General features: G+C 43.3%; 1 long non-coding RNA gene across 2 annotated transcripts in view; it reads right to left on the reverse strand.

The window, feature by feature from the left end:
• Positions 1-853: 853 nt before the first annotated feature.
• The window catches only part of LOC130311345 (uncharacterized), a 159,858-nt gene continuing 138,232 nt past the window's right edge, over positions 854-22,479 (reverse strand). For both annotated transcript variants that reach the window (XR_008859753.1, XR_008859759.1), the window contains exons 2-3: positions 1,435-1,486; positions 854-1,121 (exon numbers count right to left, since the gene is read on the reverse strand). This is a non-coding gene — a long non-coding RNA (uncharacterized LOC130311345). The remainder of the gene's footprint in view (positions 1,122-1,434; positions 1,487-22,479) is intronic.

Below are 22,479 nucleotides of genomic sequence, written 5' to 3' on the forward strand. Positions count from 1 at the left end.
AAAATCCACTAAGAGCATGCAACCTAACATGGCTAAAACCAGAAAATACAAAGTGCATGCTAAAACAGAGATAGTAGATTAAAAGCTCAAACAAAGAGTGTTTCACCAAGCCTCCATTAGCAGCATAGCCAGCATGTTAACAGCTAGACATCAGGAAGTCCATCAGTAAATGAAGTCAATCACCAGGCCTGAAGCTAGTCAGTGCTGAACTTAAATAGACACACCCTATTTTTTTGAGCAATGTATATTTAATTAGATAGAAAATCCTCTGGAATACCCCTTTAAAGGAATATATGAAGGAAGCAGATTTTCTTGAGAAGAAAAAAAGTCAGACTACAGGATATAAAGTGAAAAATCTAGAAGATGTAAAATAAAAAGTGGAAGAAATATGAAAAATTTACTGAAATGACAAAAGAAAAATGAGTGGCTAAAACAAGATTGATAAAATTTCCTTTTATCACTACATTTACAAATCATAAAGGAAATGTTTAGGTGAAATGTTAAAAAAATTTATTGGATTGTTTGTAAAAAAGAAAAAAACAACAACAAAAAACATGGTGACAGCCACAACACAAAAAGAAACAGGTAAAATATGTACTAAAATATTCTTCCAACAAACAAAGGTTCTTTTTTTCCCCATGCAAAAACTGTAAAGTATATCGGTGTTTAAATGTAAAAAGACCATCTAAATATGTTGAAAGCTCTAATGGGAAATTTAGTAAAGTAAAATTTAAACTGACATAACTTGCAGAACTAAGGGATTGGTTTATTACATCAAGTGTCCATGAAGTTTCCATGTAGTTAGCCTTATGTAGGATGAACCAAATGTCAATTGCTAAAGGTTTGGAGAACACATACACAACATAACCAGAAAATACGAGGATCAATGCATAAAAACATTTAAAAAATCTTGAAAGATTTCAGTTTTCATTCAGGCCCCTGGTCATATTGGCAAGAGCCATCTCATTATCATTAGAGGATTGGCAAGGTAATAACAACTTTATTGTACTGCCTGGGTCGATATAAAGCAAGACGATAACATTATACAAAAAACACACGGATAAGTCTTTGAATGCGTCTTCTCAGTCACTCACTCATCTCTGGAAACAATAGGTGTGTGTCTTCAATAATGGCCACCCCAGGAAAGTTAAGAATAAAAAAAAAAAAAAAACAACATTTCAAAATTATAAAAATTAATAAAACTATAGCTGCATATATTAGACATTTCCTAGAACATACAAAAATGTGTTAACAATTTCTTTCAGTCTGACAATATACCAACATTTTGCAGAAGAAAAAAAATGTCTAAACATCTAACTAATCATACGTTGTGAGGTTTGAAAAGTTTGAAAACACATAATAAATTTTTTGTACATCAGATATTCCACTTATGGCACAATATCTAATATAATTTTGACAAATTTTGCTACATACCGTACATCTCCTCATCGCACCGTTTTCGGACATGCATGTTGTTTTTGAAGACCTGCGTGAGCATTTTGATAAAAAAAATGAAGAGTTTCTAAGGTAAGTAAACACAATAATTCCAATGACGATACAGTGCAATTATATACAGCACTCAAACATTGGAAGGGATATGGTCACTGAAGTGGAAAACAAATATTGTTAGTTAATATCTGTGAAGACACCTAATAGGAAAAACAATAGTATTGCCTTGGAGAAGGAAGATCAATATACAAAGAGTAATTACTTTAGATTCTAATACAAGAATTTGATATCAACCGCATGGCAGATTTTGAAAAATAAAATGGATTGGAAATTGATGTAACACTGTAAAAGATATTAGGTTCTGTTCACATTATTTTCCGTCTGTGAATATGGTGTTTACCTTGGGAAATGTGCTTGATGTATACACTTCTATCATACTCGAAGAGCTTGTTTGGCCAGATGAATTCCATAGGAGTGTCCTTTGGGATTACATTTTGCGAGCACATATTATTATACCTGTTTTGCAACGGTATTGAAAAGCGTAGTTGAGATACAGTAGCATACGGTGAATACATATTTAGAACCCCAGCACAAATAGTACAACTGTTATTTAATAAGATATACATATAGTAAGTGAGAAAGAATCCAAAAACATCTAGAAATTAGTGGGAAACAGAGGGTCAGTAAAAATCTATAGGCATTGGGGGAGATTTTGCTTAATATGAAAAGTAGGCAGTTTTATATAATACATTGACACATCAATACATAAGGGTTTCATCTTATGTTTACTCCCTAATTGTTCTAGTTAAATAGTTTTAAAAAGTGCAACTCTTCCTAGTAAAATTGGTGACAGTAGGTATTCACCTCTCATTGGTACTTCCCATGGGGGATAAAATGAAAGCTGGAATACAAATTTATTACAGGTAGTACTAGAACCATGAAATGCGTCACCACAGCCATGGAAACATAACTGACGAGTTAGCTTTTTGACTTTATTATAAAGTATAGTGTAGCGCATCCACAGGTTTGGGCGATAATAACGTCACAAGTTAAAGGTCTCCTTCATTTCCAAAGAACGCAGCAGGAAGTCGCTTTATTTTAGGGGTTGAGGAAATATGGAGAAACTGTTTACCTATCAGAATTATTTTTACCTTGACAATGGTTCTTGGTATTTTGACACTTAAAGAGGCACTGTCATTGTTGAAAACTTTTGATATATTGCAGAACTCATTATAATGTGCCATTTCACAATACACAACTGTAAAAAAAAAAAGTAAATTTTCACCCGAAATTTAAGCTCAAAATAGCCGCCACTAGGGGTTGCCTGCCTTTTACCCAGACAGACTAGTCTAGATTTTACAATATCATGAATACCGGCCATAAAGAGATAACGTTTCGGTCAAAGATTGACCTTTATCAGATCAAAGATTGCTGCGAAGTTGGTGCGGAAACCGGCCTAAAGCTGTGAAGGTGGCAAAGAAGATGTGCAACCGAAACATTATCGCTTGTATTGGATTGCACTAAACCTCCCATTCGCAATATCTGAGTCTTTTTGTTCTATGATTTACGGAGTGGGATCCTACTTGAGCACCAACTTACTTGATCAAGAGTGCCATATTCTACTACTAGTTTCATAGTAATTCAGCCCCTGTAGAGCAGTGGGCGAGGCCTTACCTTTCATGCTGTTAGGCGCGGAGGAGTCTGCAGTTGAGCACTGTGCTGTCTGCTCCATGTGCTGCGGCAGCATAGAGCTCTGTACTAGAGGGCTGCATTGGGATTGTGCCCCTTCCATGTCTCCTCACCCTGCCATCACCGCCTCCCCCCCTTGCCATTTTGTGGAGCCCGGGTAGCCTGCCCTGGAGGATCGAGACTGTACCTGTACTGCTCGTGCTCCAGCCCCGGCTGGGTCTGTAAGTGTCTGCATCTCAGCAATCCTCCTAGCCAGAGCCTCTGCACAGACCCTAGGGTGCAATGCTCTGCTGTCTGCTCATACCCCCACCTGTATAAGAATTTACATACACACGCATGGGGGGGTATGTGCAGACTGCAGAGCATTGCACCCTAGGGTCTTCTACAGACACTGGGGGGCCATGCTCTGCAGTCTGCACATACCCCCCCCCAGGTGTATAGCAGTGTGTGTGTATGTACATTCCTATAACGGTGGGGGTATGTGCAGAGCATTGCACCCTAGCCTGTACTAATAACAAGGGTGCAATGCACTGCACATACCCATACCTGTATAGAAATGTACATACACCCACAGTAGAGAGGAGTAGAGATGAGTGATTGGCTGACTGCCCAGGCTCACTCCCGAGACTCAGAGAAGATGAGTTATTACTAGGAGGGAGACAGATAGACACGCCCCCTCCAGCCAGCAAGATGAAAAAGTAACTCAGCAGTAGATAAATGCTTTTTTCTCTGGAAATATAGGTCCTACAACTTACAAATTATATGCACATGATCAGGATTAGGTACTGAGTAACATATCATTTTTGCACTATTACATGGGAGGGGAGGTCGGGATAGGAGGTCGAGATAGCAGGTCGAAATTGAAGGTCGAAATAGGAGGTCGAGTTAGGTGGATGGGATATGAGGTCGAGATAGGAGGACAGGATAGGAGGTCAGGATAGGAGGTAGAGAAAGGAGGACGGGATAGGAGGTCGGGATAGAAGGTCAGGTTAGGAGGTCGGGATTGGAGGTCGATATAGGAGGACGGGATAGGAGGACGGGATAGGAAGTCGGGATAGGAGTTCGGGATAGGAGGTCGAGATAGGAGGACGAGATGGTCGGGATAGGAGGTCGAGATAGGTCAACATAGGAGGATGGGATAGGAGGACGGGATAGGGGGTCGGGATAGGAGGACTGGATATGAGGATGGGATATGAGGATGGGATAGGGGGTTGGGATAGGAGATCGGGATAGGAGGACGGGATAGGAGGTCGGGATAAGAGGTCAGGATAGGAGGACGGCATAGGAGGTCGAGATAGGAGGTCGAGATAGGAGGACGGGATAGGAGGATGGGATAGGAGGACGGGATAGGAGGACGGGATAGGAGGTTGGGATACGAAATCATGATAGGAGGACGGGATAGGAGGTTGAGATAGGAGGTCGAGATTGCAGGTTGAAATAGGAGGTCGAGATAGGAGGATGGTATATGAGGTCGAGATAGGAGGACAGGATAGGAGGTCGGGATAGGAGGTAGAGAAAGGAGGACGGGAGAGGAGGTCGGGATAGAAGGTCAGGATAGGAGGTAGGGATTGGAGGTCGATATAGGAGGATGGGATAGGAGGACGGGATAGGAAGTCAGGATAGGAGGTTGGGATAGGAGGTCGAGATAGGAGGACGAGATGGTCGGGATAGGAGGTTGAGATAGGTCAAGATAGGAGGACAGGATAGAAGGACGGGATAGGAGGACGGGATAGGGGGTCAGGATAGGAGGACGGGATAGGAGGATGGGATAGGAGGATGGGATATGAGGACGAGATAGGAGGTTGGGATAGGAGGTTGGGATAGGAGGACAGGATAGGAGGTCGGGATAAGAGGTCGGGATAGGAGGAGGGGATAGAAGGTCGAGATAGGAGGTCGAGATAGGAGGATGGGATAGGAGGATGGGATAGGAGGACGGGATATGAGGATGGGATATGAGGACGCGATAGCAGGTTGGGATACGAGATCGGGATAGGAGGACGGAATAGGAGGTCGGGATAAGAGGTTGGGATAGGAGGATGGGATAGGAGGTCGAGATAGGAGGTCGAGATAGGAGAACGGGATAGGATGTCAGGATAGGAGGACGGGATAGGAGGTCGGGAAAGGAGGTCGAGATAGGAGGTTGAGATAGGAGGACGGGATATGAAGAGGGGATAGGAGGTCGGGATAGGAGGACGGGATAGGAGGTCAGAATAGGAGGTCGGGATAGGAAGTCGGGAAGGTTGGGATAGGAGGTCGAGATAGGAAGTAGGGATAGGAGGAAGGGATAGGAGGACGGGATAGGAGGTCTGGATAGGAGGTCGGGTTAGAAGGTCGAGATAGGAGGACGGGAAAGGAGGACGGGATATGAGGACGGATAGGAGGTCAAGATAGGAATACGGGATAGGAGGACGGGATAGTAGGACAGGATAGGGGGACGGGATAGGAGGTCGGGATGGGAGGTCGGGATAGGAGGTCAGTATAGGAGGTCGAGATAGGAGGTAAAGATAGGAGGTCGAGATAGGAGGAAGGGATAGGAGTACGTGATAGGAGGTCGGGATAGGAGTTCAGGATAGGAGGTCGGGTTAGGAGGTCAGGATAGGAGGTCGAGTTAGGAGGTCAAGATAGGAGGTCGAGATAGGAGGACGGGATAGGAGGATGGGATATGAGGATGGATAGGAGGTTGGGATAGGAGATCGGGATAGGAGATCGGGATAGGAGATCGGGATAGGAGATCGGGATAGGAGGACGGGATAAGAGGTCGGGATAGGAGGACGGGATAGGAGGACGGGATAGGAGGTCGAGATAGGAGGTCGAGATAGGAGGATGGGATAGGAGGTCGAGAGAGGAGGTCGAGATAGGAGGACGGGATAGGAGGTGAAGATAGGAGGTCGAGATAGGAGGTCGAGATAGGAGGTCGGGATAGGAGGACGGGATAGGAGGTCGGGATAGGAGGTCGGGTTAGAAGGTCGAGACAGGAGGACGGGATAGGAGGACGGGATATGAGGATGGGATATGAGGACGGATAGGAGGTCGAGATAGGAGGACGGGATAGGAGGACGGGATAGTAGGACGGGATAGGAGGTTGATTGGGAATTAATAAATATAAAGTCTGTTCAGACCACATTCTTAGCATTAACCCCTTAACGACCAAGGACGTATATTTACGTCCTTGGACGGTTCCCGAGATATAACATGTATCTGATGCCGGTACCCGGGCTAATAGCGCGCGGCAGTGATCGCGGTGCCGCGCGCTATTAACGCTTTAGACGCGGCGTTCAAAGTTGAACGCCGCGTCTAAACCGAAAGCTGCCGGGCTGCTCAGCGGGGCTGATCGGGACTACCGCAGTGAAAATTGCGGTGTCCAGATCAGCTGGGACACGAGCGGAGGTCCTCTTATCTGCCTCCGGCATGTCCCCTCGGCGATTGATTGCTCCAAGCCTGAGATTCAGGCTTGAGCAATCGACCGCCGATAACGCTGATCATTGCAAAGCTATGGCTTTGCAGTGAACAGTGCTGGCAATCAGTGTGTGCAGTGTTATAGGTCCCTATGGGAGCTATAACACTGCAAAAAAAAGTGTAAAAAAAAGTTAATAAATGTCATTTAACCCTTTCCTTAATAACAGTTCAAATCCCCCCCCCCCTTTTCCGATAAAAAAAAACACCATGTAAATAAAAATAAATATAAACATATGTGGTATTGCCGCTTGCATAAATGTCCGAACTATAAAAATATATCATTAATTAAACCGCACGGTCAATGGCGTACGCGCAAAAAAAATTCCAAAGTCCAAAATAACGTATTTTTGGTCGCTTTGTATATCATAAAAAAATGAATAAAAAGTGATCAAAAAAGTCCGATCAATACAAAAATGGTACCGATAAAAACTTCAGATCACGGCGCAAAAAATTTGCCCACATACCGCCCCATAGGCGGAAAAATAAAAAAGTTATAGGGGTCAGAAGATGACAATTTTAAACATATAAATTTTACTGAATGTAGTTATGTTTTTTACAGAAGTACGACAAAATCAAACCTATATAAATAGGGTATCATTTTAACCGTATGGACCTACAGAATAAAGATAAGGTGTCATTTTTACTGCATAGAAACGGAAGCCCCCAAAAGTTACAAAATGGCATTTTTTCTTCAATTTCGTCGCACAATGATTTTTTTCCGTTTCGCCGTAGATTTTTGGGTAAAATGACTGATGTCACTGCAAAGTAGAATTGGTGGCACAAAAAATAAGCCATCATATGGATTTTTAGGTGCAAAATTGAAAGGGTTATGATTTTTAAAAGGTGAGGAGGAAAAAACGAAAGTGCAAAAACGAAAAAACCCGTGGTCCTTAAGGGGTTAATTTGATTCCAGCATAAATTATATTTTATTTTCTGGGATAGGTTTCACTATGTTTATCATTTTGGTCGTCTATGTATTCACATTTTATTAAGAATGTACATGTACTTTTTAGAGGACAAATTATATTTTTCCTTTTCTTAATGACACCCATTGCTGTACTAAAAGCAATTTTAGTACATCTTGTTACAGTTATGGTAATAACAAATATGTTGGGGTTAGAGATGAGCGAATCAAACCCCAACATATTTGTTACCTGCAGGTTACTGTGTTTAAGGCCGGGCGCGCTGTGAGAACCAGCCAACCTGCACACGTTTCCTTACTACTATATCTGGACATTACTGTTATGACTATAACCATGGGAACACACCTTCAATTCTTCTAAACCTATAGATTGGTACCAATCAAGTCTTATGGACAATTTTTTTTGCAGAACTCCCGCGCTACAATCATTTTTTAGCTTGATTATTTTAAGTGGCAATTTTATTTTATATATACCTATTTTGAGCATTTTAATATCTAACTTTTACCTCTACATGCATATATTGTCTCCACTACACCACCATTCTGACAGCAAGGGCCATGCATCTCCATATTGCATGTTATTGTGTATTTAATAAAGTATATATATTTTACCAGCCTCATCCCTCAGTTGTTATTTACAGCATATTATTTCTAACTGATTTATTTCAATATAATATAACTCCTATATTCAAATTCGGCCATCTGTGCCATGAGGTCTGATCCATTTACTTCATATTTTACTGCAATTTAGCACTACGGGTATAGTGCAACTCAGTACTTCAGCAAAGATTGTGCAAACCTATTTTATTTAATTAGGCCCCTTTCACACTATAAAGTTGCTCCGTTAAAAGACCCGTTATAAACTTCCGTTAGAAAAGCCTTAAAAAGGGATGTTAAACGGCCGTTACAAAATCCCATTAAAGTCTATGGGATTTTTTGATAAACCGTTATGACCCGTTTGCACCTGGTTTATAATATCCATTATTACTTCTGAGCATGCTCATAAGAGGTAACATCAGCAGACTCCTGCAGTGTTGAGGGACTATTACTACTCCCATCATAGAACAGACTTGTTTCCATGATGGGAGTAGTAATTCCCCAGCTGCGGGAGTCTGCCAGTTGCTGGGGAGGCTACATTAGTGTTTGTACTATAACCCCCATCATGGAAAAGACTCTGTTCCATGATGGGGGTTGTAGTACAGGGGCTGAGGGAATGATCGCACCAGGTCTGACTTCTGAGACCCGATGCGATTAGAAGTTATTAAACAGGGGGTTGGGTGTGATGCTGCGCTCCCCTGCGATGTACGATGTATTTTACTTTCATTTTAAAATTCCCCACCCGGAGCCCTGAATGGCCAGTACAGAGGAGCCATTCAGGGCTCCTGGCGTTTTTTTTTTAAACTTCAGTGTGCCTAATTACTGTATAATCACATTCTCCCTTAAGTATATTCATTTTATTCCCCCCATGTGTATATGTATGATTCCCCTCCTGACTGCTGCCCGGTCATCTTCTCATCTTCTAACGCTGTCACAGCGCACAGCAGGGACATACAATTCCATTCCCTGCTGCTCATCTCTGTATCTGACAGAGGAGCAGCAGAGAATGGAGGGAACTGTCCCCCCTTTGCAATGTAATAGTGCTCCATTCCCCGCCACGGTACCTCACCTGTACCCCTATGCGCTGCCACATTCATATTCATATTCCCCACTGCCGCCCGACATCTCCCTGCCCTGCTCCAAGCTCAATCAGAGTGCACATGTCAGTTACTGCTCACCTCCATACCCGACAGTAAGGAACACTTATACAGTAAGGAACACTGAAGTTTAAAAATCCTGCCAGGAGCCCTGAATGGCTCATCCATACCGGCCATTCAAGGCTCCCGGGAGGAAATTTTAAAATGAAAGTAAAATACATCATACATCGCAGGGGAGTGCAGCATGCCACCCGCTCCCCTGTTTAATAATTTCTAATCACATTGGGTCTCAGAAGTCAGACCCGGTGCAATCATTCCCTCAGAGTCTGTTCCATGATGGGTGTAGTAGTACAAACACTAATTTATCCTCCCCAGCCACCGGCAGACTCCCGCAGCTGGGGAACTACTACTCCCATCATGGAGACAAGTCTGTTCCATGATGGAAGTAGTAGTAGTCCTGGCTGTGTGAGTCTGTAGGCAGAGGTGTTAAAATGGCCGTACATGACGGATGTTATAACGTGTCTTAATGGATGAATATGCCGTTATTTTGACGAACGTTATTCAACCGTTAGCACCCGTTATTTCATCTATTATTATACATCTGTTTTTACACAGAAAATGGATGTTTAATAACTGATGAATGCTCATAAGTGTAAAAGTAGCCTAAGTGTGTAGCTTTCCAACCATTGTATACTATAGATTTTTACTTATATAAACAATTCTTATATATGTATATAGTATTTTGTACTTGTGCATAGATTGCAAAGGCAATTGATGTTTTTATTGGAGCTTTCTTGAAGTGTATAAAAAAAAAAAAGCAATTCTGCAATGTTCTTTGATGTTTTATGGAGTTCACAGTGTTTACTCTATTGCTTGGGTTGTTACAAACAGGTGTATATATGTGAATGCTTTCATTTATTTATTTATTTATTTAAAAAAAACACTATAACAGGCTTTATATACTTTTTCTGTTTCCTTTATTAATGGTTTTATTTATTTTAAAAATTTTTATTATTGATTTCTTTTTTTCTTTGGCACTTTTTGATCACTAAAATAAGGCTTTGGCATACTCAGTATAGCAAAACATAATAATTATTGCCTGTAAGGCCGGGTTCACACTTACAAGGCTCTGGACGGAAAACTTCCTTACGGAGCTTCTGAGTGTGGCCAGCGCCGTCTGAATCAGTCGGCACTAGGACCGCGCAGACATTGCTGTCCCCATAGATAGAAATGTCTGTGGATTGGAATCCGCCTAAAGAATGGACTTGTCGGTAGAATTTCAGTGGTGCTAAATTACATCTGCTAAAATTCTGTAGTGTGCACTTTGCAGCGGAATCCTGTTGACAGCAATAGGAGTCTGCGGCACCGGAATTCTGAGTGAATTTCAAAACGGAATTCACAGAAATTCTATAGAGTGGACCTGGCCTACATATTACAGCCTAATACACATGCAGCCATGGCAATGATCAGCGGTTGCCAAAAGCTGGAGTTTCCTCCTTCTGCCATTTCCTTTACATGAGGTGGTCTCTATTGACCATGTAAAGGCTTACATTGTCAGGAATGTACTCATTTCCATTCCCAGTAGTTGCAGCAGGGTCTTGGCTTAGACTGCTGCTTTCTCGCAGTGGCACAAGTGTACCCTAACTTCTGCTCCAACAGATGGCCAAGGCCATAACAGAGCTTGGGGAAAACTGATAGGGGGTTAAAAAACTTTTTTAAAAACAGTTGTGCCTCAGTCATGGGTTAGTCCCTTTGACAGTTAGTTTTCCCCACTAAATGCTTATAGAAAGTACAACTGTGTTACTACAGTGTTGTTACACTGTTGTTGGTAAATTTTCTGTAAAGGTTTCTTAAAAGGATTATCCAACATAAGGTGACTTCAGTAATTAAGTATCACACAGTAATGGTCATGCTTACCAAGAAACTGTGCTTGTGTTGGTGGTAAACACAAATACAGATCCTGTGTCCCTCATCACGCTGTTGCTTTGTTTTTGGGAACAGGCTGCTTCCTGTTTCTGTGGCCTCCCTCTGACTACAATCCCCAGTATCCTTTGTTTCAAGATGGGAGGTCCCTCTACCCATTACAGCACAGCTCAACATGACACACAAGCTGTTGATCTGTGTGATGATGAATGTACGCATATGTGCACTGGTAACGTCATCAGGGGGACGGCTTTACACACAACAGACAAAGCAGCCAAGCTCTGACTTGTGATGTATAGTCTCGGGCCCCACAGCAAGCTGAGAAAGATCCGAATCAACACTTATTTTGTAGGCTGCATAAAATGAACTTCTGGGGAAAAGAAAGACAAAGACATTTGATACCGGCAGGCAAACAAAGATAAGTGAAGTATATCAGTAACCAGACTAACTTTGCGGGCCCTTCAAAGAACCAAAAACCCTGGAATATAAGAGCTACTTGTTTCTATACTTACTATTATTACCATTATTACTGACGTGAATAGATTAATGACTAAATTAAATAATACCTAAGCATCTGGTTTCAGTGGAAACAGTGATCAGTAATTTTGTGTAATTGAATTTATATTTTAATCTCCACTAAAAGAGAAAAAGCTAAATTTGGCTATCTTTTATTACGGAAATACATATTTAAACACCATTGTAAAATTGTGCTTAAAGAGCTCTTTGTTGTGGCTCAGAGATCACTGTACCTCTGACTTTCATACTGATACATGAGTGTGGCCTGGAGAAGAATATGCTTTGTGTCAAGCTTTATCCGAATTTGTTAATTTAAGCCGTACAGATGAAGAAACTTGTGAACATTTCATATTTAGAACACCCACACCCTTGCAATGTTGGCGGACTGACTTCAAATTTTAAAGGGCTGTTCCATAGTTATTTGTTCATATAAATGGCTGGGGGTGGTATAAAATAAAAAAAAAGTTATCTACTCTGATCAACAGCAGCTGATGTTCCAATGCTCCCAGTCCCTGCTCATCACCACTAAACATAGATGTAAAGAAGTATGGCCTCCTGTCCCAACTGGATTTACTACAACTTATGCCAGGGAAATGGTAACCCAGCACCACCACTATATAATAAATGGCACATGGCTTCCAACCCCATTCACAGTGTAGTATTCTACAGAAGTTATTTGGCTGGGGTGCTTTGTGTCAGATATCATATGACCAGGCCCGTCGCTACCGGACCGGCAAACCAAGCAATTGCTTGGGGCCCCGAGCTGGCTGGGGGGCCCCGAGCAGAGCCGGTGCTTGCCCATCCTGTAGCAACGGGGCACTTCGGGGGGCCCGCACATTTCACCAAAATTACATTTTTGGGGGGCGCGGGCCCCTTAAGAAACAAAGCAGCGCCGGCACCGGACAGGTCAGGGGATGATTGGAGTAGAGACTTCACGTGCCCCGCGCAGGCACGCACGTCTACACCAATCACCTGACCTGTCCCTGCTTGCGTCCCCACGGGAACCTCCAGCATCCTCCGTGCAGTGACAGGAGCAGCAGCAGACTCCCGCCTCTGCAACGATCCCCGACAGGGTAAGTAAACTGGCGCGGGGGGCCCGGGGGGGGGGGGGATTGTATGGTTGTCAGGGGACTGCAATGGTGATGAGAGGTGTGTGGTGTGTGTGTGTTTGTTTGTGTGTGTGTGTGTGTGTGTGGTCTCTGTGTGTGTGTGTGGGGGGGGGGTGTTATGGGGTCATGAGAGATGCAGGGGTGTTATGGGGGTCATGAGAGATGCAGTGGGGTGTTTTGGGGGTCATGAGAGATGCAGTGGGGTGTTTTGGGGGTCATGAGAGATGCAGGGGGGGTGTTATGGGGGTCATGAGAGATGCAGGGGAGGTGTTATGGGGATCCTGAGAGATGCAGGAGGGGTGTTATGGGGATCATGAGAGATGCAGGGGGGTGTTATGGGGTCATGAAAGATGCAGTGGGGTGTTTTGGGGGTCATGAGAGATGCAGGTAGGGGTGTTTTGGGGGTCATGAGAGATGCAGTGGGGTGTTTTGGGGGTCATGAGAGATGCAGGGGGGGTGTTATGGGGGTCATGAGAGATGCAGGGGAGGTGTTATGGGGATCATGAGAGATGCAGGGGGGGTGTTATGGGGATCATGAGAGATGCAGGGGGTGTTATGGTGATCATGAGAGATTCAGGGGGGTGTTATGGGGTCATGAAAGATGCAGGGGGGTGTTATGGGGGTCATGAGAGATGCAGGTAGGGGTGTTATGGGGGTCATGAGAGATGCAGGGGGGGTTGTTATGGGGGTCATGAGATATGCAGGGGGGGTGTTATGGGGGTCATGAGAGATGCAGGGGGGGTGTTATGGGGGTTATGAGAGATGCAGGGGGGTGTTATGGGGTCATGAAAGATGCAGGGGGTGTTATGGGGATCATGAGAGATGCAGGGGGGTGTTATGGGGATCATGAGAGATTCAGGGGGGTGTTATAGGGTCATGAAAGATGCAGGGGGGTGTTATGGGGATCATGAGAGATGCAGGGGGGTGTTATGGGGATCATGAGAGATTCAGGGGGTGTTATGGGGATCATGAGAGATGCAGGGGGGTGTTATGGGGGTCATGAGAGATGCAGTGGGGTGTTTTGGGGGTCATGAGAGATGCAGTGGGGTGTTTTGGGGGGTCATGAGAGATGCAGGGGGGTGTTATGGGGGTCATGAGAGATGCAGGAGGGGTGTTATGGGGTCATGAGAGATGCAAGAGGGGTGTTATGGGGGTCATGAGAGGTGCCCCCCCCTGCACCTCTCCTCATCACCCCCCCATAACCCCCCCCCCCCGGTTATAATAGTGATGAGGAGAGGTGTGGGGGGGGGGAGTTATAGTAATGATGAGGAGAGGTTTGGTTATAGTAATGATGAGGGGGGTTATGGGGATGATGAGGACACAGAGGATAAGAGGGGGTGTATATGTATATATGATGTGTATGCATGTGTGGCAGTATTGTATTCAGTGGATACAGTGTGGAGCAGCATTATATTCAGGGTACAGTGTGTGGAAGCATTATATTCAGGGTACAGTGTGTGGCAGCATTATATTCAGGGTACAGTGTGGGGCAGTATTATATTCAGGGGTACAGTGTGTGGAAGCATTATATTCAGGGTACAGTGTGTGGCAGTATTATATTCAGGGTACAGTGTGTGGCAGCATTATAGTCAGGGTACAGTGTGTGGCAGCATTATATTCAGGGTACAGTGGGTGGCAGTATTATATTCAAGGTACAGTGTGAGGCAGCATTATATTCAGGGTACAGTGTGTGGAAGCATTATCTTCAGGGTACAGTGTGTGGCAGTATTATATTCAGGGGGTACAATGTGTGGCAGGATTATATTCAGGGTACAGTGTGGGGCACTATTATATTCAGGGTTAGAGTGTGTGGAAGCATTATATTCAGGGTACAGTGTGGCAGTATTATATTCAGGGTACAGTGTGTGGCAGCATTATAGTCAGGGTACAGTGTGTGGCAGCATTATATTCAGGGTACAGTGTGTGGCAGTATTATATTCAAGGTCCAGTGTGAGGCAGCATTATATTCAGGGTACAGTGTGTGGCAGCATTATATTCAGGGTACAGTGTGTGGCAGCATTATATTCAGGATACAGTGTGTGGCAGAATTATATTTAGTGGGTACAGTGTGGGGCAGTATTATATTTAGTGGGTACAGTGTATAGCAGTATTTTATTCAGGGTACAGTGTATGGCAGTATTATATTCAGGGTACAGTGTGGGGCAGTATTATATTTAGGGTACAGTGTATAGCAGTATTATATTTAGGGTACAATGAATAGCAGGATTATATTTAGTGGGTACAGTGTGTGGTAGTATTATATTTAGTGGGTACAGTGAATAGCAGTATTATATTTAGTGGGTACTGTGTATAGCAGTATTATATTTAGGATACATTGTGGGGCAGTATTATATTCAGGGTACAGTGTGGGGCAGGATTATATTTAGTGGGTACAGTGTATAGCAGTATTATATTCAGGGTACAGTGTGGGGCAGTATTATATTCAGAGTACAGTGTGGGGCAGTATTTTACTCAGGGTACAGTGTGGGGCATTATTATACTCAGGGTACAGTGTGGGGCAGTATTATATTAAGTGGGTACAGTGTATAGCAGTATTATTTTCAGGGTACAGTGTGGGGCAGTATTTTATTTAGGTTATACTTTCTGGCAAGGTTATAATGATTACTGTCTTCATGCAGAGGATGAGGATCTGCTGACATTGAGGAGCCAATGATGTCTGGATGTCAGACTCTGCAGAGAAGATGGAGCTGGAGGAAGACCTGGTCTCTGGACCAGATGAAGAAGAAAAGATAACAGAGAAGATATCACTCAGGTCAGAAGACGTCACTCAGGTCACTGATATCATTGTGTATTCTCCTGACTGTCCCATCAGAACTGTAGTCACTTGTAAGTTCTGCAGTGATGATGCGTAGAACTGTGTCCAATCTGTGTCTCTTCAGCTGTTACAAAACTACAACTCCCATTGCAAGAGGCTCTCCAGAATGATGGGAGTTTTAGCTTTCCAACAGCTGGAGAACCACTTTAACCGAGGTGATCGGTGGGGGTCTCAGCAGTCAAACCCCCACCAAAAAAATGGCCCTGGGGGGGGGGGGTCTGGACAGGGGGTATGGGTAGGGAACACTGCTGCACCTAATGTGGGGGGAACATTGCCTACCTAATGTGGGGGGAACACTGCCTACCTAATGTGGGGGAACTCTGCGGCACCTAATGTGGGGGGAACTCTGCGGCACCTAATGTGCGTCATATTGACGTTCGCTCACGTTGCGCTCCCAGAATTCAAGGGCCGGCGTTACTATGTCCTGACGCCGGCCCTAGAGCGTGACGTGTGTTAACATCAAAGGGGGGCCTCCATGTCCATTTTGCTTGGGGCCCCCAAATTCCTTCAAACGGCCCTGCATATGACATGAATCACTGATTCTAAAGTAACCTGTCAACACATTTAAGGGCATAAAAGCAGGGGCTGTTACAGGAAGTTTGCAGTGTAGATGCCCGAAAATACACTGCTCAAAAAAAATAAAGGGAACACTTAAACAACACAATGTAACTCCAAGTCAATCACACTTCTGTGAAATCTCACTGTCTACTCAGGAAGGTGGAAATTATAGGCAATTAGCAAGACACCCCACATAAAGGAGTGGTTGTTCAGGTAGTGACCACAGACCATTTCTCAGTTCCTATGCTTCCTAGGTGATGTTTTGGTCACTTTTGAATGCTGGCGGTGCTGTCATTATAGTGGTAGCATGAGACAGAGTCTACAACCAGGCACAAAACAATCTCCCGGAGGTCCCGGGGTAAATAATATTATCACAAACCTAAGGGAATGACCCTCAGGGATAACCCCAAACTAAAGATCCCCCACTTAAATTTAAAATGTAAAGTTTATTAAACTCCACAGAGTATTTCAACCAAAACTGTGCAAACTTGATTAAAAACACAGTGTGCTTCCGATGTTGTGCCTGCACACTAATGAATTAATTAAAGAACATGTATTCCCCTCTCAGTGACTATCTGATACACTATGCACTACTTTGCTTGTTCATAGCGATCATGAAAGGGAGGTATATATACTCCTGCTCTTTAGCAATTGCCCCTATGTGCGTGTCGGAATAGCACACTGCTGATTAAAATAGCATGGCTAGCCTCCCCGGCGTTTCGCCGATTGAATCAACTTTGTCAAGGACGCACATGTGGCTCAGGTAGTGCAACTCATCCAGGATGGCACATCAATGCGAGCTGTGGCAAGAAGGTTTCTGTGTCTGTCAGCGTACTGTCCAGAGCATGGAGGTGCTACCAGGAGACAGGCCAGTACATCAGGAGACTCCTGAGTGTGTCCACTCAAACAGTCAGAAACAGACTTCATGAGGGTGTTATGAGGGCCTAACATCCACAGATGGGGGTTGTGCTTACAGCCCAACACTGTTCAGGACGTTTGGCATTTTCCAGAGAACACCAAGATTGGCAAGTTCACCACTGGTGCCCTGTGTTCTTCACAGATGAAAGCACTGAGCACATGTGACAGACGTGACAGAGTCTGGAGACGCTGTGGAGAATGTTCTGCTGCCTGCAACATCCTCCAGCATGACCAGTTTTGCGGTGGGTCAGTAATGGTGTGGGGTGGCATTTCTTTGCTCCATATGCTTGCCAGAGGTAGCCTGACTGCCATTAGGTACCCAGATGAGATCCTCAGACCCTCTGTGAGACCATATGCTGGTGCGATCGGCCCTGGGTTCCTCCTAATTCAAGACAATGCTAGACCTCATGTGGCTGGAGTGTGTCAGCAGTTCCTGCAAGAGGAAGGCATTGATGCTATGGACTGGCCCGCCCATTCCCCAGACCTGAATCCGATTGAGCACATCTGGGACATCATGTCTCGCTCCATCCACCAACGCCACGTTGCACCACAGACTGTCCAGGAGTTGGCGGATGCTTTAGTCCAGGTCTGGGAGGACATCCCTCAGGAGACCATCTGCCACCTCATCAGGAGCATGCCCAAGCGTTGTAGGGAGGTCATACGGGCATGTGGAGGCCACACACACTACTGAGCCTCATTTTGACTTGTTTTCAGGACATTACATCAAAGTTGGATCAGCCTGTAGTGTGGTTTTCCACTTTGATTTTGAGTGTGACTCCATATCCAAACCTCCATGGGTTGATAAATTTGATTTCCATTGATATTTTTTGTGTGATTTTGTTGTCAGCACATTCAACTATGTAAAGACAAAAGTATTTCATACCATTAGTTAATTCATTCCGATCTAGGATGTGTTATCTTAGTGTTCCCTTTATTTTTTTTGAGCAGTATATAATTTGAATCCAGCGCAAGGAGTATGCCAATGAATACTAGTAGTTATTGGGGCAGAGAACAAGCTGTAACTAGTTACGGTTCTCTGCTTGTAATCGTGCTCTACAGACATATTCGACAGGCAAAGAGGCTTCTGCGTCAGTCGGTCCTGGGACCTCGAAGCCTATTTGTCTTTTAATGATTACAGGCAGAGAGCTGGGCTGAACCCGAGCTGGGTTGTTTTCCAGTAGTACTCACAGCTGGATGTCACAAACTTACCTGTTTTCCCTTTCTTGTTCCGCCAATCAGAGGACAGCACCTGATCCTACCTGCTATACCATGCCAATGGTAAAGTGTGCTCCACTGGTCAAGCTAGTACTGTGCTGTAGAATGATTTATACAGTACAATACTATATATGGCATGTGGAGGAAGAAGGTGCTTATCGATGCACTGGGATTGCAAAGGACTATGTTAGCGAAATAAAATGAAACAGAAGCAGCATGGGAAGGAAGGGTTACACTAAGTGCTAAAACAGACCAAATGTTCCATGAGTTTAGAGATGAAGGGGAGATGAGAGACTTGACAGTAGAAACTGGTGTTGCAAAAAAATACCATTGTAACGACAGGGCTTAGAAATCCACATTACACACAAAGCACACACAGTGGCCCTCATTTACTATTGCAAACCCTACATATTTTGTCGGGTTGTGCGCCAGATTCTGTCGCACCAGAATTTGCGCTAGAATTGAAAAAAACCCGACTAACTGTCCATTTTGCTAAGAAAACCTGAAAAAGGGGCGTGGCCGCCAGGGAAAGGGGTGTGGACTATGAAAAGGGGCATGTTCCCAACATTTTCACAAAAACTCAACATATTTACTAAGGTTTCCACAGAAAATGTGGTGGATTTGAGCTGAGGAAAACCAGACAGATCAGAGAATGTGTAAAAAAAAAAAAAAAAAAAAAAAATGTAGGGAAAGTGGAAAATGTAGGGAAACCTCAGTAAATACTGTGGAAAGTAAATTGTAAGAAATTAAAACCCACAAAGAAACCTACACTCCACTCTTAGTAAATAAGGGCCAGTATTGGAAAAACTGGTTTACCCAGCAGAAACCAAGCAAGCAAGCAAGCAAACAGGGCAACATATAATTGTATGATGCTCTTGATCAGATTAAAACACAAGACCAAAGTTTTCTTGGCCCAGTGCCAACCACTAAGCCCCTAGTTACCCTGGGCTGGGAAGGTACCAGCAGAAAGATCTGGTTTCATAAGAGTTTATAGGGGAAAATTATAATTGGTTTTACCCTTCTTTCTGGTGTTAAAAATTGCAATTGTTTCAGGATGGGTAATTTGCGCAAACATTTTGCAAATTTTCATTTGGACTCTTTAAAACAAAACAGCTGTAACGTAGTGTGGCATTGTTAGCTTTTGCAGTGGTCGGTGATTTATCAACTGCAACTTTTTAAAATGATTACAAATTTTTTGCGCAAACACTCAGATGATTGTGCAATCTCACACCAGACCACACTTACTTAGATCTACCATATTTTTTGAAGACTGTGATTTATTTGGGGGTCGTACACATGACATGCACCCAGGCAAACAGGGGTAAAAAGAGATTGATCTACACAATGATAATTTCCTACTGTTTTCTAGTTTGTCTGTATTGAGCCCAGGAAAATACTAGACTATCCTCCATATGAAAAGGTTTTATTTCTCAACTGATATTCTATTCCAGCAAGGTTTTGTCATGTGACTAAAAAAGAATAAACACATTTGTAGTTTTTTTTCCTTATGTGTACTAAATATAATTGTTTGTCTTTTTTGACTGTATTGTTATACACCACTTTAGTAGGAGAACTTACAACACCACAAGCACGACGCACTTGCATGAGTCCATTTATCCAGCCAGTCTTTCCCACCCAGTAATGCAAGCCTGTGTATACAGCAAGATAATAATTCTAAGGATGCCGCACAGAAGAAAAAAATGAGTCGGTCCAGTAACAGATGTGAAATTATATTAGATAAATATAATCATTAGTTTCAGTCTCACCCTGGTTAATTAGTTTGTGGAAACGTGCAACCATTATTCATTAGGTAATTCTTCACACACTGATTAGAGAAGCATGTCCAATCCAGGCCTATTGAATGTGGGCCCGCCAAGCTTGTGTGATCCGAGCAGAGCTACAACGATGGAAATAGGGAACAAACTGTTCATCTCAAGATGATTTTGTTTCAATAAATAGAGTAAATCAATAGCCAGTGAAGTGTGAACGACATTTTGCTGGGGTTTAATGCAAGTTTGGGGATGATTTGCCATGGTTTGTGGGGAAACAAGGATCCTGAATAGGAAAGTAATAAAAGAAAATCAGGCTAGTAACTCTCTTGTTATTGCACCGCCATGTTTGCCTGTAACAGACGGCTTCATACGGCGGCAGGATATCAAATCAAATGAAGGGTAACTACAATGCCCCCTATTTAATTACTACATTTCAGCACTGATGTTGTAGCTGATTATGCCAATCACACACCAAGTCTTGTGGTAAATCAGTTCTGTTTCGCACTGACCCCACCTTACAACGGATTACAAAGCATGCCTTAAATATCTTGCAATACAAACTCAGCCACCCATGTTTTATCCTCTGGATAATGCAGGGTTTACACAAACTACACTTCCTGTAATGCTCAGTAAAAAAAAAATGACTACGTAATCATGTAGATGTGAGGACATGTGGCTCCTATTGGTTGAAATGGATTTGACCTAAGGGTAAACAAAAGAGTGGACCCTTAGTTTCCACCCTTTACAGGGATCAAGACTTAGTGGCAGGCAGTCCTCGAGTCACTACCTTCAGAGATGACTGACAATGAGAGATTTAATAGCACAGTACCAAAGCAGTAGATCTATAGAGTAATTAAACAAGCCCCAGTCAGTTCAGACATAGTTCTTACAATACAGGAGATAAGCCAAAGGTCAGGGCAGCTGTAATTCTCTCAATACAGTAGATGGCCAAGGCAGGTGGCAGACATGTAAATAGGGTAAAGTACCAAGCCAGGACAACAATGAGTGAACAGTACTGTAGAATATTGTTGTACTATCACATGTACATATGAACCCCCTTGCTCCAACAATGCATGAAGGGAGTTGGATTATTGAGGAACCTTGGTTGGCAGAAATACAAGCATTTTATGAGATTGGGAGACAGCATGTGTGCCCACTAGATGCGACATCCAAGGTGGCATCCAGCATGAAGACACCTGAGCTCTACAAGTAAGTGGAGAGTAGTTGTGGCCACCAAGTAAGTGCCAGGTGAGCATGATACTTTTGACTTTCTCTCGTTTTCCACATATGTTCCTCTCACAGTTTCATGCTGGTTACTGGACTACCCTGCTCATAACCTCCTCCAGCTGTGCATTCACTGTGACCTGTCTAATCGACTCTATTAAACTTGCCTTTTTAATAATTTATAGTTTGGATTCCATCCCAAAACCTATGAAGAGGTCACTTAACTAGGATCACATCTGTGCCAGAGGTCCCGCCACTGATTTCACACAAAAAGCTGTAAGTATAGCACAGCATGCGCCACTAATTTATCTGATAAAATGACAGACACCATGACGGAGACCCAAATGGCACCATTATAGTCAATGGAGTCTACTGGATGCAGTTGATGACTGTCATGTATAGGATCTGGCACTGCCGTTAGTTTTGATTTTCTGTTCCTGCGCCAGAAAAGAAAATTGGAAATTTTGGTGCATTTATGACCCTAGGCAAGGGTAAAATCTACACACTCTACCTCTAGGCATATTGCTTCTAGATCTCTTCCGGATTTTTTCCTACCAGTACTGTGGTACATATAAGTCATGGGTCGGTTGAGGGGAATGTGACACAGGCCCACAAGTAAGGTTTGGGTCATAACTGGCAAATCTTCCAGTAATGATGGACATTGGAGCTAGCGCAGATGTTAGTCAATTAAATGGTTGAATGCTGTAATCAATAGAGATCACGGCATTTAAACATTAACCCCTTAAGGACACAGCCCATTATGACCTTAAGGGCTAGAGCATTTTTTGCACATCTGACCACTGTCACTTTAAGCATTAATAACTCTGGGATGCTTTCCTAATCATTCTGACTCTGAGATTGTTTTTTCGTGACACATTCTACTTTATGTTAGTGGTAAATTTTTGTCGATACTTGCATCCTTTCTTGGTTAAAAATTCCCAAATTTCATTAAAATTTTAAAAATTTAGCATTTTTCTAACTTTGAAGCTCTCTGCTTGTAAGGAAAATAGACATATCAAATAAATTATATATTGATTCACATATACAATATGTCTACTTTATGTTGGCATCATAAAGTTGACATGTGTTTACTTGTGAGACATCAGAGGGCTTCAAAGTTCAGCATCAATTTTCTAATTTTTCTCAAAATTTCCAAAATTTGAATTTTTCAGGGCCAGTTCAGTTTTGAAGTGGATTT

The sequence above is a fragment of the Hyla sarda genome, chromosome 1, assembly GCF_029499605.1.
Source record: "Hyla sarda isolate aHylSar1 chromosome 1, aHylSar1.hap1, whole genome shotgun sequence".
Taxonomy (NCBI): Eukaryota; Metazoa; Chordata; class Amphibia; order Anura; family Hylidae; genus Hyla; species Hyla sarda.